General features: G+C 41.4%; 1 long non-coding RNA gene across 8 annotated transcripts in view; it reads right to left on the bottom strand.

Moving 5' to 3' along the window:
* LOC127468378 (uncharacterized) overlaps positions 1-17,421 on the bottom strand; it is a 102,257-nt gene that overhangs the window by 48,633 nt on the left and 36,203 nt on the right. For 6 of the 8 annotated variants that reach the window (XR_007903546.1, XR_007903542.1, XR_007903543.1 and 3 more), the window contains one exon: positions 11,419-11,521. The exons of the other annotated variants lie outside the window; for them this stretch is intronic. This is a non-coding gene — a long non-coding RNA (uncharacterized LOC127468378). The remainder of the gene's footprint in view (positions 1-11,418; positions 11,522-17,421) is intronic. 8 annotated transcript variants of the gene reach the window in all.

Raw genomic sequence — 17,421 nt, forward strand, 5'->3', positions numbered from 1 at the left:
GGGGAAAAAGACAAACGTGGACTCCTATTAATTTGAGGGCTGCTGGCCACAAAGAGCACATTTTGCAACCAAGAGTCAAAATCTAAATCCAAACTCACTTGTCTCCAAAGCAGTATCCTTTTGCTGCTGCCATTTGGTTGCATGCCACAGAGCTACCCCATTACCCGTCAGGCAAACTGATGCTTGCCAGGCAGCCCTGCAGAGCAGCCTTGCCAGAGGAAGGCAAGGCACCTGCACAGCATCCCAACACTGATGGCAACCAGTCTGCAGTCCTTCGCTTCATCAATGCCTGCACAGGTCAGTCAGACCTGCCAGTTTTCCTAGGTAGCCTAACAATCAGGTACCCCGCTTTCATTATTGCAATGTACACATTCCCTTAGGTCCATAATCTTAATCACCCTTCAAATATTGTGCTGTTGATGTGGGATTTAGGTTTCTTTACCACTTTTGCTCTTATCTCTGCTGTTCAGAGTGAGTAGATACTTTTGGATTGATCCGAGTCGCTGTTCTTTTTCTTTGCAGCCTAACACCCATCTTTATTCTGTGCATCTCTCTCAACAGAGGATTAGATGATAGATTTGCCTGGCTTTTGCACAACAGTTAGGTAAACATAAGAGAAGATGAAAGAGCTATTCAGCTGAAATGGCTTCTCCCTTCTTCCCAACACAATGTGCATTTTTCTCAGGACTCCGTGTTTCTAACCTACAGGTCAACCCCTGGTCCAGGCCTATGCTGAAAATAAGGTGTGGCCTAAGAAAACATAAGCTTCCCAGGACTCCTACATCTGCATCTGCTCATTCTCCCAGCTGCAGAGGTAGACTCCCACAGAATAAGCAAAGCATAGGTCCACTCCGCTTTCCATTGGCATCTGTAAGTTTAGCAAGACAGATCACCCTGGAAAACCCCAAAGAAAATGGCAAAGGAATGAATTAATAAATCTTTTTCACTATAATGGCTTTGAATTCGCAGTAAGGGAAGAAAGCTTTTGGGAAACAATTTATTTTTATAGGTAAAAGTCTTTGATTCCACTGGGAAGCCTGAAAGATTAGCTGCAAATTCCAGTTAAAGACATTGTAATGAAGATGAGCTAATATACAGCAAGGTGTGAGGATATGATGGTAAAGCAGTAGACTATGTTTTTAACAGAGTGCAAGGGACATTTATGGGAAGAACTTACAAGCAGAGAATCAAGAGACTAGAAGATGCAGTTTAAGGCACTAAAAAAAAGCAATAAGGAAATAATAATCGTCATTTTTAACTCTTTACTGTATTTATGAGCTTTTGAATGCTTTATAGACAGTACTTTATAAAAGGGGCTTGGAAAGCTGCTTTGATTGCTGGAGTGGGAAAGATCGCCTTAATTATTATCTCATCAACTAGAGCTTCGACAGTTTCAGAGGAAAGGAAGTGCTCAACCTATTCTGAGATATAAAACATCTCACCAAATCACCTTAAGTGGTACCATTTCAAGTTATCATAAATTCTTGCAAAGATTTCCCAAGATTAAGAGCTTGCTCAGTGAGAAGAAAGACACCATGGATTTCCTGTCCTCTGAGACACAGGACAGCCCCGACAGTGTTCCCTAGGATGGGGTTCTTAGGAAATATATTGAGTATTAAACACAGCCCCTTCATGGAGGGCTGATCACACACTGCATGCTTACCAGAATATGCTACTTTGGATAGCAAAATTATGCTCCTACACTGGAACAAACCCAGCCAGGAAATTAAGAATTTCGTTGCTGCCGGTAGATGTTCATCATTATTAACCTTTCCCTGAAATTACCTGATCATCTATTGTTATCTTAAATAATTCTGCATTTTGAAAGAAGTCCAGACATAGCTGAGGCAGTTAATTACCCACAGAAAATGAAGGAACACAGTGCTCCTATGTAGTTTCCCATAATTCTGAGGTGTTCAATAACAAACTGGAATGGGAACTCATAGTCAGATTTCTAAAAAAATCCCAAAGCCTTCAGGTGAGAGACAAGAGAGTCTGAGAGGAAAAACGAAACACAGAGGAAAACAATGGAAGAGGACTCCACTGAAATTCAAATATCACAGTTTCTGACTCTGCTTGAAGGCAGTCATGTTTAATGCACAGCTCATCAAGCACAACTGTCTCATTCTCTTTGGAGCAGTGCATTTTCCTCCTTTTGGCAATGTGGGCTTCTTCCATTGCAGATCTCTGTGTTGCAACATGGCCCTTTGTCCCCTTGTTTCATCTTGACAAACAAAACAAAAAACCCTGTCTTGTTTCCTTTAGGGAGCTATTTTGTCATGCAGATTTTGAGGCAAACCAAAATGTGCAAACTTGCTCTAATTTAGTTTTATTTGGAAAACTAACAGTAGCCATTACTGTAAATTTGTAGGGGAGAAATAAACTACACCTTTTTTGCACATGAAAATATAAGAAAAGACAGGCTCAAACTAGAGTGTCCACGAACAGCTCCAGATGTGAATATGTCCAGATTTCAAACAGCTTTGTAAGTGGGATTCTTGGCTAAGCTCACTAGAAATACAAGGGCAAGGCATGAAGGTCCAGAGGAGAGGTAAACTTTTTATAATCCTCTAACCAGGAAATTATAGAATCATAGAATGATTTGGGTTGGAAGGGACCTTAAAAATCACCTAGTCCCAACATCCCTGCCATGAGTGGGGAAAGGTATTGAAGTCGACATCTTATTAAGCAGGGCAAAGGAACAAATAGGAATGTTACATGACATGCTTCTGTTTTGTCTGCCACACAGATATTCTCTGTATCTCCCTAGGTAACTGAGAAACCAAATTGCCAGATACCTTCCGCTCTGATGTGCCAAATCCCTATCACTGCAAAAGCGCTAAATTCCACAACACCACAGCTGTGGTCAACAGAATTAGAGCTCTTAATAATAGGAAATGGAACATAAATGGCTTTTAGGCTTTCCTCAGATCCAAAAGCATGGATCCCTTCCATTCATTGCAATAGGAATAGTATGACTTTTTCTTTCAGAAAGATGACTTTTTTTTTTGCTCTATCACTACAAAACAGCGTTGATATTTGTCCAAGTCTTAAGTTTAAAGGTAAGTTATCTTCAGAGATATAAGCTATTAGTCCAGGAAAGATAGTGATTTAGAATTTAAAATCTTTTTTTCCCTCTCTCTTTATCGTTCCCTTTCCTTCCAATAAGTATTTGTCTGCAAAAGTGCACTTCCCAAGGGGTCATGTTAATATTAGAACAACACCTTAACTGGCCAACATTAGTTTATTTCAACACATACCAATCATTCCAGACCAGCTGGGAAACCCGTCTGTAATATGCCTCTACCCAACTGACTAAAGCACAGTTTGACCATAAAGATACATATTCCATCCTGTTACTAGACAGGTTGTGGCTCTGTAGGAAAGTAAACATCACAAGGTTATTAAATTTCTACCTCAAGGTACAACTGTGAAGAATGGCTTCTTAGCAACCAGAAACAGAGGAGCACCCTAATGGCACATTTTGCAAGGAACTGCAAAAGCTCACATCAACCTGTAACACCTAGGCCAATGCAACTGATCTCCACAAACAGCTCCAAACTTGTATTGACAGGAAATGATCAGATTTAAAAGCCCAACGTGTGTGACAAATATCTCAGCCCCCCAACTTCCTTGACCTTTCTTGTCCTTGCCATCACCATCTTTTCCAATTGGATTTAAATGAGTAATCTCAGTTTTAAAAGGTTGGTTCAATATTTATGTTGGTTATTAAGGTCGAGGAGTCAAGAGATGAGAACGCTAATTTCTGCAAGCAGATTGCCTGACATTTGAACAAGATTGAAAATTCCATCAATATGACACATTTTTCTTCACAAAAAGTTCATGTAATTTCTCAGGCATTAATCAGCAGACATTAGACCTGAATGACAAAGAAAAAGCAACAACCTGGATCCTCTATGCCATGTCATCCAGTCTCATTGGAATGCTCATCCAAAGGGGAGTACAGATTATACAGTAGAAGGCAAATCCAACATAACCTATACAGACCTCTGATGTGATTGGGAAAACTGTATGGGAATTTGCTTAATGGAGGGGAAGAATTCAGGGATGCAGGTAAAGGACCAGTCACGTGAAGCCACCACACAGGCATAGAAGAAGGAGCAAATGGGTTGGGGCACAGAAGAACTGGCTGCAACAAGCTATGTCCGTGATTTCACTGAGGCAACATGAGGTATGGAAAAGGAAGGACTATTCCGGTCTGCAGACTCTGGATCACCACATGTCTAGTGAGAATTACCATATGTCAGAGGCAGCAATGCTGTAAGAACAACCCAAGTTTCTGCCTGTTGCCAGAACAGGGCACATGAACTGGTCAAGGCACTGCCCCATGAGAGGACTGGATGAACTTCAGTATTCTTTTAGCTGCAGCTTTTTCAAGCTTTGCTCAGCTCTCAGAACACCCACCCTCTCTTCCTTTGCTGCCAGCAGTTGTGAACCTTGTCTTCTTTTTTCCAGTTTCAGGACCTTCAGCCATATCAAAATAAAGCACACTGAGAATCTTTTTGGCTTGTCAGGATATGAGGAAATACACCCCTAAGTGTGTATCATTCAAATAGTTATTTAATGAGTCCAGTGACTTGTGTGGAAGCTGCAGCCAGAGGAAAGAAAGGCTTTTAAGGCATCTTCCTGATTGCTCTAGACCTATAGCACTAAGATGGTTCCTTATTACAGCACGTTAGAGTAACATCATCATGCTGGGAATCACACGTGAGCCAGCCAGCTCCTCAGCTGCACTGCAAACAAGGAGCAAACTGGGAATGCCAGGGAGGGAAATACATCAGACTCATAGATGAGAATAATCTCAGGGTGAAGCTGATTAGAAACTTTTAGAGACTAAGTTGAAAAAAGTAAGCCTTTAAAAATGCTCCAGAGTTTCATGTATACATGAAATGTTGAGGACTACTGCACTCTTTTCCTTGAAGAATATTTTTCCTTTCTAAGATCCCTCAAGAAATGTATGTGATGTTGGACAAATGTTAGCTAACTTGCACATGAAAAAAAAAGAGGAAGGAAAACAAATCCCCACAAACAGCAAAAAATCCCCCCCAGTTTTCATCTGCTGATTAATTACCAGAAATCATTCCCTTCAGCATACCAGCTGCACAGTCTCTCTCTGCTTTTTGGAAAGTCTTGGGCTTGTTTCTTTGGGTGTTTTTTAAAATTTCTTATTATGTGATTAAATATTGGCTATAATGTACAGAAAATATATTAGCCTAGAGTCCCTTGGAGTGACAAAACATGGGATATATGCTGCATTGCTGCCGTGTCCTACTTTTGATGTCGCATAGACCTGAGGCCAGTCTATCCCCTCCCCATGGACAGCTCGGAGAGACCTGCTGGCCTGGGATAAAATCCCTCTACTGTCCATCAATTAGTGCCTGGTTTTGCTGGTAAGAGCCTTCTCCTTGTGTTCTCCAGATAGCTGTTTTGCAATGCATTACAAAAGACAAAGACTGGGTACCTTTTGAGTTCTGTCCTTCCTCTGGAGCTCCATATGAGTTTAAAGGAATACACTCCCATATATATATATTCCAATTATATGGAAAGAAAGGTTACATGCACATGCTAAGTGAGTTAAAGCTCAATTATTGGCCATGTCTGATGTTTCAGTATTTTCCAGGATTATTTTTTTTTTGTTTAAGAGCAGAATTTGGTTAAATTTTAGCCAAAATACAATAAACAGAATGATCACGAATGAAGCCTGAATATGGTTGTCTCAACTTGTTCATTAAATCTACTAACACCTTCAGAAAACTTCAAGAAAAAAAATAAACTTAAGAAAGGGCAAAAGAGGCTGTTTTGAATTAAGAAACAATCAGCGGTTTTCTAAGAACTGAATTTAAAATACCTGTATTGGTCCCTTTCATACAGCCCTGTGGCATTCCTGGGATTTGTGAGCTCCCTCTCGTGGCCGCGTTAACAATTCTGGGCTGTTTTTTATCAGATCATCACTGGCTGTAGATTAATGCGGCACAAAAGGGCAGTTTGTCGTTCTCCGAGGAAGGAATTGATTTTAATCTCCTCGGTAGCTAAATGAGTCACCCGGGCTCCTGCTGAATCACCGTCACAGCCGGGGAGAGATGGATCTTTGCCGCATATGGGAGATGGGCAGGATACATAGACAGTGCTTGAGGATGCAGGGCTTGGGAAGTGCTGCAGGGTGGGCTCCTACAAATCCAGGTTGGTATGGCACGGGCTACCTTGGATGCCAACGGCTGTGCTGGCCCAAGAGCAGGACGGCCTCCAGAGGATCATGAGCTGCCATTACAATGTGTAATTTCAAGGCTACTCCAGCAAAGATGTGCAGCACAGCACCAGTGAAGGGTGGGGGTGATGCAGGATAACCCCTGTGCTGCTCACCCCGGCACGCAGGAGAGCTTGGGGTGGCTGACAGTGGGCAGCACCAGCCTGGTTTCTACAGGCCAATTAATGAGTAGAAAGTGAAATATCCAGCTACCACACCTGTCTGTAGAATGGGCTACAGGGAAGTAATGGACCAAGAGAGCAGCAGAGAGATTTGCAAAGCAAATCTTACACATTTCTGAAACCAGCAGCTCCAGAGTTTGGAGGCTGAACTGAAAACTACCTTTTTAAAAATAAAAGGTCATATTGTGCAAGTGTATCATATGAGTTCTGGCAATGGATGCCTTTTAAACTGGCAGAACACTATTTACAAACTTATGGTATCAATTTGCAGACAGTCATTAAAGGTATGACTGAGATTTCCCATCTATTTTTAACACAAGCAAAATGGAAAGACAAAAAGAAGAAAAGCTGTTGCTTCCACCCTAGATTTATTTTCCCCTCAAACCAAACACGTTGTCTCAGAAGACTGATTGTCCTCTTAGTACTAAAAGCTGGACTGCAGATTTAGTAACTCAGCTCTAGACAGATTTGGGTGGTACACATGGCAATAAATGAATTATAGCCATTGAAATCCTACAAAATTGCTAATTTTGGAACCTTATTACTAAGATTTATTGCAGGCACTGTGCCACAAGAAGAAACATGCTGTCCTGCAAGCATTACATAAATCCTCTATTACTACCTCTTAACACAGGAGTTCACCGAAGAAAAGTTCACTTATTAAAAAGAATTAATTAAAATTCATCAGTGTAATTAATTTTTCTTGTAGATCAGTACTGTAGATCAATACTACCTAATAACAAGACTATCAATATCTGGTAAAGCTCTGGGCCATATGTACCATAAAAACCCACACATTTAGTTTGTGCAAAAATATGTGAATTTACTCTCAGATCATCTGCATCTACAGTGCCATGGGCAAATAAGATGCTAAAATGCACACACAGCTACAACTCCTGCTGTTCTGTTTGAACCGGCAGTTATCTAATCACGATGCAAAATTGCTTTTTCTAAGCTTGATCTGATCATGACAATAGTAATTGTAATGGTTAGACCTCAGGCTTCTTAATTTAAAAAATGGTACCCCCATAATCTGCCCCCTTCCCCTTTCCTGTCTGCTGCCCCCCATCTCCCTCAGTTATCCCCAGGACTGCAAAGGGCTTCTCTCATTGCATTGGTCAGACTTTGGACCCAAGCTTTGAGACAAGTCCTTAGTCACAAGACTTGGTATCAAGATGCTGCAGTAACACGTAGCTGGGGAAGTTAAATGCTTCACTTACAGAGATAGAATAACAACAAAGCTGCCTCAAAAGGCCCCACAACATAAGCTGTTGTACACACTACAGTACAAGCTCAGTTCCTCCTGTAATTATTTCACATTGAACAGCATTTTCCTTTTTCAGAGGTTTCAAAGGAAGAAGAAATAAAAAAACCCCAAACCCCACAACCCAGAAGAAAGCCCAGACCTCTGAAAGGTGGATATCAGATGGCAGCCCTGAAAGCTGCAGTACCTAAGGAGCTGCTGCCTGCAGAAAGGGCTTCAGCACTTCATCATGCCCATTTTCTGGCAGCTGAACATTGCATTTCACCATGGATCAGCTCCCCATCCCTGTGCCTGGCATGTTCATCTGAATGTTGGATCACCTGCATGTTGGACCAGCTCAGGAGCACAGGATGCAGTGCCCAGGAAAGCCTTCTTTAGGCTGTCTGCCCTGGAGCTGCATCAGAGGGACAGGGCTGGACCTCTCACAGGGGTACCTGTGCCCCAACACCACAGGTGTGCCCAGCCCTGCCTGAGCTGCACAGAGGCAGCCAGGGGAGCTCAGCATCACCACAGGCACCAAGGAACCTCTTGAAAAAAGCTTTCCACAGCTGCATTATTCCTGTCTGGAAAACATCTGTTGATGCAAACACAAATTGAAGGTTTCTCCCGTCACTCCCCCACCTTCCCCTCTGGTGTTTGAGAGGGAAAACAGATTTTAGAGATTACTCCCACCACCAGATCCTAACGCAGATAATTCTCTTAAAAGGTAAATTTTGAGCTGAAAGCTCACACAGCAGAGAAGAGTTTAACTCCACGATAATTTTAAGGGAAAGGCAGATCCAAAACAACATCTCCAAAGTACTCATTTCACCAGACTGTTTGTCTATCTCTGTCCTTGCTGAGAACACAGTCTGCAGAACAGGCTTGGAGCAATGTGATGGCAATGATAGCTAGCACTGAGCAGGGAATTATGAAGTGCAGATGCAAAGTTTGGCTAAGACTTTCAAATGCTAAAAGACTACAGTTGGAATCTGGTTTTTGGAATTATCAAAGTTGTAAGCTCTTCGAAATGTAACCATTTTTGCACATTTTAACACTGCATATGTAGATTAAATATTTTTTCCCACATTCTCTCTCAGGCAGAAAGAAATTAGGCAGACTAATAACGCACACATTTTAGAGATGATGCCTTTGGGGAAAAAATAATACCCTATAGCTAATTTACTGAGAGAGATAAGTGATACTCATCTCCTTTACTACCTAGTATGATATTTAAAGATGCTGCAAAAACCTAATTACCTTATTGATGTGAAGCAGATATAAGACTAAAACCTGTTTAATAGTTAAGCCTGTTGCTATAACAACCACATTTCAAGGACATGGATATACAAAAAACATACAACAACATCTGCATTAACAAAATGTCTCACTGCAATTGAACTTTACCTGGCAAAAGAACCAGTTAAATGTGAAACTTCTTCGTTCAAAAAGAGAAAAAATTAAAAGAATCCCATTATTTTGTTATTGTCAGTGGAATTCCATCTTTGAACACCAACAGCCTCTCCATGGGAGATTTGCTATTTAATTCATCTGGTTTTGGATTCCTCCCCAAATGTTTCCCCTCCAAGGACAAGAAGTGAACCTCAGTGTTTCCAACTCAGTCAAGCAGACATTTAAGCCTCTGGTTGTTTCCATTAAACATGTAGGAATATTGTTTTGGATGTGTATTGCACCACTCTCAGAGATATGACTTCTTCCAGACTTTGCTCATGAAATTAAGAGAATAAAGTGCAGAAACAACTGTTTCACTGCAATGTAACATAACAGGCCAGGCAAGGAATCAGCAGAGTTTTTGTTTGTTTGTTTGACAAATTGAGTAATCAACTGGCACAACTTTTTCCCTTATTAGACCATTATTTAGCAGCCCAGGATAGAAAATGGCTACAGAATAATTTTTTTTTTTAAAGGAAGATGGTCAAGCTGAGGTCAATAGAGATGTGTTCAGTGATGTTCAAGAGCGTGGTTTTTGCTTCTCTGAATAAATATGAACAATTTTTACAGGCTAGGGAAGTTCAGTTCTACTTGAATATAATAATGCAGAAAGGACTGTTATGCATGAAACATACTAATAGCCACTGATTAAGATGCCAAGATTGTTACAGCAAAATGAAAAGTAAAGAGAATGCAAACTTTTGCAAAATACTTTAAACCACTTTAAAGCTACCTAAATGGTTACAGTAGAAAGGAGTGGAGCTCATCCTGCACAGTGATTATTTCCCCAGCTTTGGAAAATTTCAGTTTACCCATAAAATATCCCACAGCTAGAAAGACCAAAAGTGAGTTGGATCTAATTTAGGAAATAATTATTTGCAGCATAAAAATTATTCATCGTGCAAGTTTCAAATACATAATAAGGGCTTCATAATCATATTTCTGTTTGCAAAAGGATGAATACAGCTTCCTCCTAGCTAAATCTGTGCTTTGCTTCCTCCTAGCTAAATCTGTGCTAGGCATGAAACATGGCAGTGGAGAGATAAGAGGTGGTAGCAGTACTTGTACACCTCTGCAGTGCTTGTACACCTCTGATTTACAAGTGTCTTGACATTTCTGTGCCCTGTTTCTCTGATCAGAGCATCTCAAGCAATATAACTCCAACAATAAACGCAAATTGCTTTGACTTTGTTCCATTCCCCTCTCCTCTTTTTCGGTTTCCTGGATTTACGCAATTGCATATTCTAGGGAGACAGCTTCAGAAGCAAGATTAAATTCAGCACAAGTTTCACAAAGCTTTCCAGAACTGTGACTTTGTTAATAATAAACACAAAATAGAGGTTTCTCTACAACTATCTTTTAGTTCTCTCTTGAAAACAGCAGCTGTTTACGTTATTGTTTTCATTTGACTGCACACCTGTTAAAGAAGCAATAAGAGCACTGGAAGCAGAAGTCAACAACTGCATTACATTCAAGGTTCAAGGTTTCTGGTTTCAACACAGACTGCATACTAGGAAGGCAGCCTGCCAAAGTCAGACCACAGAAAGAGATTTAGCAATAAAACTCACACTTCTTTTTTTTTCTTAAATGTAAACACAAACTCTGACATTAGAGCAAAACAGTAGAAGGCAACAAGAACATCATGCCATTAATGATGGAACAACACAAGTTGCAAACTTAAACAAAACTACTGCCATCCTTTAGATGAGCTTTTTAGCTGGATGAATTTGCAATCACCATCTTGTATCTGTTTCTAAATTCACTTTTATAAACCAAGCACTTTTAGCAATCTGCTTATCAATTACCAAACCTACTTGACTCTTCCAATTCAGAGGTCTAATGGCAGGGGAAGGAAAGGTTAAATGTATCATACAACATGTTACAGCAGCTGTTAAAGCCAAAGGCTGAAATCCAATCCCCTAGTGCAAAAGGGACAGAGCTGATTTATTAAATCATAAGATGAAAGCAGAAGGTGCTGCTGTGATGCTAACCACCATAATCAAACACTGCAAACTAGCAGCTCTTTGCTCAAAAATGTGTTAAGTAAGATTAAGATCAGAAAAGCTAAATGTAAGTTATTAATTTGCAAATGAGATCCAATATAACCAAATAATGCTTGTGGACAATGTCTGATTCCTATCATCTAAAGATCATGAGCACCTATACTACACATGGAGAGCAAGTTACAAAATAGCTTCTGATTACAGGAAAAGGCTGACAAGAAGAGAGGAAATCACCTAATCTCTTCATTGACATAACTGGTGTCACACTCATACCTCTATCCAAACTGTAGCCATCATCCTCCACACCTCACTCTTTTCTTCTTAAGTGTGAGAAGAGGTAAACCCTCTTCAGCCAAATTCAAGCCAAATGGTATAGCTGAAAAAAAAATACAAGCACATCATCATTAGTTCAGATATTTTGCAGCCTTAAGCATCGGGAGGTCAGTGAAGAGCTACCTCCTCTTCAAAAGAGCAATTTCTTTAAGAGGAACTCAGACACGGCTGAGGCATGCTGAGCAGCCTTGGAGTCCCTGCTAGACCCTGCACAAGCAGTGGCAGGCTCCCAGCTGGAGGACAAGCAGCCCTAAGGCTATTCTGACATGTGCCAGACACATTATTCTATCTTCTTCCATTTCAGAGAGCTGTATTGGTTTCCCCAGCACTCATTTTCCTACTGCTCATCCCTTTTAGCCCCCAGCACAATTTTCAAATTACAAACAATGATAAGAACAATGTGCACAAAGTGACTGATGTTAAATATTGTCATCTGTCTCCACTAAAACCTCTTGGTTATTCAGCATAACAACTGGCGAGGAGACAGATGACATCCTTTATATATTTCAGCAAATTTGCTCTATTATCAATTATTTATGCTCACTTTTGGTTAGAGATGTGCAAGACAGCCCATTTCTCATTTTCCAAACTGAGGCTCTCAGGACTGGATTCAATTACAGCTAAATTATGAGATAAGGTTAGGGATAAATGTTGCCACCCTCTGACAGTCTTCACAGACTCTGGTGAGGCTGAATGTTTGCTTGTACGACACGAGAACAGGGCAACCTTCAGCTTCAGCCTAGCAATGCCATGATGAGGGCTGCCTTGGGGCCACACTGTGTAGAATAGCTGTCACTTCCACACAGGATCACAAAGGATCCTTTCGTTCTGCCTGTACTGCCAGCAACACCAGTAAGTGCTACATGTTTCCCATGAAGAGGGAAAATGCTCCATAAAGAGTTGTTTCACAGAAGCATTTGAGACGGTTGGAAATTTGTCCTATCTTAATAAAAATTTTAGTGCCTTGACTAAAAAAGAGAAGTGCACACCTAAAATATACATCCCAAATCATCACATTTCTGTTTCTAATGCAATGGTTGGTGAGAACTTAGCTTAGGTACATCCTGTTCTCCTTCCTGAGCAGCCTTAGTCAAGATGCTCCTGGGAGTAGGAGACTGTTTCTCATGGATGTGAAATGGCCAAAGAGTATCATGGGCTACCACAAAAACAAGTTCATGGAGGGCAAGGAGAACATGAAGACAGAATTACAGCCTTATAGTATGTTGCCCTGGAGCAGACAGCTGCAACATTTCATGTGGAAAACAAGTAGTTTTTGGGAAAAAGTCCCCATAAACCATCAATAGATTAAATGCAAAATGCTTGCTTACGTCCAGGTGTTATCCTACAGAAAGCAATGAGCAATGTATCGGGAGCACAGCTGTGCTGCCAGCGGCAGATTTGCTGTCGGGACACGCTGGCTGGAGGAGCTCCCCCAGCTCTGGCTGCACCCACCCCAAGGTCTCTGCTACAGCCACTAGAGGTCAACACGATCACACGCTTGAGAGCCCCCAGCTCAGCCCGGGCAGGAGCCCGAGCTCGGCTGTGGCTCCTCAACATCTGCTGTTTGCGGCCGGCGGGGTCCGAGGCGGGCTGGGGTCGCTGCTGACCTCTGGGAGCAGTGAGGCTCCACGTGGGAAACTTTAGGCACCTCCAGACCGCGCTGCTCCAGTCAGGACCTGCACCACAACCATCCTGGTAAATAAGGGGATGCGCAGCCCTGTGGAGAGAGAGCAGCAAAACAGCGCGTGGTGCTCGTCAGCAGGTGAGGACTAACGAGCTGTGGCTGATGGTCTGCCCCTAACGAGACCATCTGAGCTGTGGCTGATGGTCTGCTTAAACCCCGAAATACAAAACCAGGAAACCCTTTTATAGAGAACAGTGACAAGTACACTTCTTGCATATTCATATTCTCCATGATTTCCTGAAACAACCAGTATCTAGTTCAGGAATGTTATTTATTTTGTCTGCCCTAGGAGCTTGTTTAACTATCCAGCATTTTGGATTCTGAGAAATCAGTGGGTAGAAAAGGCATATACATTCAGTGGAAAACAGCTCTCCAACCATACAACAACCTCCAAAATACCATTTTTTTTCCTGCAAGGACTGACACAACTGAACATTGTTATGAAATTTTTTCTCTCTCATTTCCCCAATTTTACTGCTGCAACTTGATAATTTCTTCCCTGACTCAATGTTTGCTTTTCCTAATCTGTCACTAAAGTTCCCATTTTTAAAAAGCAATCTGTTATTCAAACACAGAAACATTATTAACGTCTTCCCAACTTTCTGTCCAACAGCATTTACATCTACGCTGATTTCCCCCATCCCAGTTAATTGTCACGTTCTTGTGTAGTCTTGGGCAATGTTCAGCCTCATTTGAACTTCCTTCATTTGCTGCCTCTGTGAGATGAATGCCCTCTGTCTACCACTGTATCAAGGGAGGGAACCAAACATGTGATAAGTTTTAGCAAAAGACAAATATTACAAAGTTTGCCCACACCTTTATATTCCACCCACCTCCAGAAAAGAGCAAGTCTTCAACAGATTTTTCTCAATAAAGATGGTTTTAAAGTGCAGGTAACAGCAGATTCAAGTTATTACTGACTTCTGAAAGCTTCCATACCAAAGGAAAAATATTATTATAAGCCTTTTTATGTTTTCTCCTTATTGACATGCAAGCATTATAGATGAACTGCTGTCTGATTGCTGTCTGTGGCTTATTGTAGAATGCAAACTGAGACCTATGGTTATACTAATAGCTTTTCAAGGTCTTTTTATAACAGTAATTCCATTTTCCTGGAGTAATTACATATACTTATTAAACACTGCAAACCACTTTATAGTTTTAGTAACTTGTAATTCCACAATGCTTCAAAAAATAAGAGTCCATATACAATTTTTAAGTCTAGAAATGTAGGATAGTTAATTATTAGAAATTTCATAAGGAGCCTTGATATTCTCCCACCTATTTGAAATTAAAAATATGAAATTATTCTATTGATTGGTAAAACATGTCCTTTTAACTTTTTTTTCCTTTTGCTATTTTGCAGTTTATTCTTGTTGAAGAAAAAACTAGGAACATGTATCTTAAGAGACCACAGCAAAAGTACACACTGGTTTCTAGAAAACAAAATGTGCTTTTGACAAGGAACTGTTGCCTACCCTGCCTGCTGAAGGTTTCCTGCTGTGCATGGAGAAAGGCTCTTGGGGCAGCAGGATGGTGGGCACCTCTGAAGGAGGAGAGTTGGGCTCCCTGCTCCATTGCTGCCCTCCTTCCTTGGAACTTTCTAGAGCAAGATCTAGAAAGGAACCGTGGGCTGAGAACTCGAGGGTTAGAGTGATTCCCCAGGAGCATGTTCCTATCCACCCAGTATCCTCCTGTTTTGCTGTCCAGTCCTGTGCTGGGCACACCAGTGTCTTCCAGTGTGAATCACTATGCCATCCATAGCCCCTGAATGCTTTCCTGTGGCTTCTCCCAGCTGTGACAGTCCCCACTTGTAGTGCTGGCAAAGACAGTGAAAATAATGAATGCAACTCTAGCAAGAAGAGGCACAGAGCGTGGAACAGGGAAGATCGTTTTTGAGTGCAGGGTTCACATGTATTTCAGGCATGGGTTTAGCTACTATAAAGAGTTGGAAAAGTCTTCTCAGACCTCATGAATCATTCTCAGCTAATGAGAGCACAGTGTGGCTCAGCTATCAAATAAACATGCGTTATCTGCTCTTAGCCCTGGCGGACGTGACTGCGGGGCTGAAACGAATCAGCAGAGCCCCCGGCTGCTTGAACACGCAGGTAGGGATTAAGTTTCACTTTGCTTTTTTGCTGTTGTGTGCACTGATTTATTTGGTAACAGAAAGACCTCGGGCAAGACAGTGCCAAAAGCACTGCTGAGTTCCTGTAAGGTTAAATTCATTCTTTTGCCAGTAAGATTTTAGTATGTTATAAAAAGAAAACGATGTGGCCTTGCAAACCTCTCCAGGTTTCTCCCTACTCTGGTTTTGAGCCATTAGGTCCTGAAGGGAGAACAAACCAGAAATATATATATCCCAACCAGAACTATATATCCAACTGTATCACATTTAGGAAAAAAAAAAAAAAAAGTAGAAAAACCCACCAAAGCTCCGCCATGTTAAAGTTTTTCTTTCTCACTTTTTGTTGTTTGTTTTTTTCTCTTCCCCGCTGCCTGTTCATTTCTGTCTGCAGACAGATACTGAAGACTTAGAGAAAGACATTTCAGAAGGTCGTGGCTGTGAAAGACAGCAGTCAGTTTATCAGAACCTTAACACAGCCCTGGTAAGACGTAGCATTCACAAACGGGTTGAAGGGCTTCTGCAGAGATCCTCTAAATCAGGCAAAATTCCCACTGACGCCACCGAGACTGCTGCTTAGATAAAGGCTGATGTCTCACGTCACTCAAAGGGAAAGCACATTGGTGAGCAAATTTCATGCCATCAAAATACAGCCTCAGTCATGATACTTGAAAATATTTAGATGTGTGGCTTTTGTTTGCTTATAATTTTAGCAAAGCTCCACATTTCATGTCTTCACACAAAACAAGAGATCTTATGCAAAACTTTTCAGTTTCACATGTAAACTGGGAGCAGGGTGGGCACTTTCCTAAATCAATAAATATTTTCCAACACTTCTGTATTCATAAAACATTAAATAAATCAACATGCATTATCTAAACACAACTCTCCTGGCCTGTAGTTGTGGGCAGACAAAATCAGTCAACCCAATTATTTGCCTGGGGAAGCCAAAGAAATGAGTATTTTGTACCTTCTAATACATCAAATATTACACAGGGAAATGTTTACCTCTCTTCTAAATGTAAATACAACTTCTGTTCTACAGATATGTGGACCTATAACCAAACAACACTTGATAGATCATTATCAAATCCTAAAAACATGTTGAGGAGAGTACCTTCCACTTTCATTTCATTTACAGAGAAATAGGTGGTCCTACACTTGAGATTGATTGGTGGTAGCATATAGCATTTGTTATCTTTGTGGAGTGTAGGATTTGAATGTCTTGCATTCCATCATCACCAAACCATCCAGGATCCAAGGCTCTGTCCTGGATCAGCCTTCCTGCTCAGACTGTGCTTGCAGTTTCACTGGCAGTGGTGTTAGGTCACAGCTGAGACAGACGACCATCCCTCTTCTCTGCATTTCTCCTTCCTCCTGTTCCTGCTCCCAGCTACACAGCCCAGTCCCTTCCTGAGACCTGCCAGGTACCAGCAGTCAATTGAATTTGTCTCAGCATAAAACTAGTTCTAGTCAGTAATTTAAATCAGTTCCTACGTGGGTTGAGTGAGCACCAAAAGAGTCAGAGGCAAAGCAGTGGGATGTATGGCTGGAGTGGAGCAGGTGGAGGTGGGAGAGAGGGTGAGAGAGACAAACACCTTCATGACAGGATCTTCAATAACCTGTGGAGCCATACCTTTTATCTCCCGTGCTCTCCTATGGTCTTCTGCCCTGCTGAGCCACCTGGCAGTACCAGTACCAGCCTAATGGGAAACAACATCACAGAGGAAACTCTTTTCCCTGGGGTGGGAGAGCCAGGTAGGACACAGGACTGGAAGCTGAAGCATTTGGAAGCTACTTATGGCTTTATTATAATATTCCCAAATACTTTATCTCTTACTTTAGGTTTAGGCCCAAATTTTTGGCATTCAAGGGCAGGATGAAATGTCTTCATGCTATTTCAGTCAATATGTATCTGCCTGCAAGTCTACCACCTGATTTGGTTGTGTGAAAGGTTAACAGACTTTCACTTAAAGTAAAATTAAAACTTCTCACATCCTTTCTTACAAATGGCTTGGGAGCTGCTCTGCTATGACTAATGCTTTTTACACCAAACACAGCTCTCTCACCTAGTGCTCAGCTCATCATGGCCACCTGCTGTTTCCTACATTGTTCTGAGACTGCATAGGGAGCA

Source organism: Manacus candei, unplaced genomic scaffold, assembly GCF_025592945.1.
Source record: "Manacus candei isolate 608988 ecotype Guabito, Panama unplaced genomic scaffold, ASM2559294v1 h1tg000015l, whole genome shotgun sequence".
Taxonomy (NCBI): Eukaryota; Metazoa; Chordata; class Aves; order Passeriformes; family Pipridae; genus Manacus; species Manacus candei.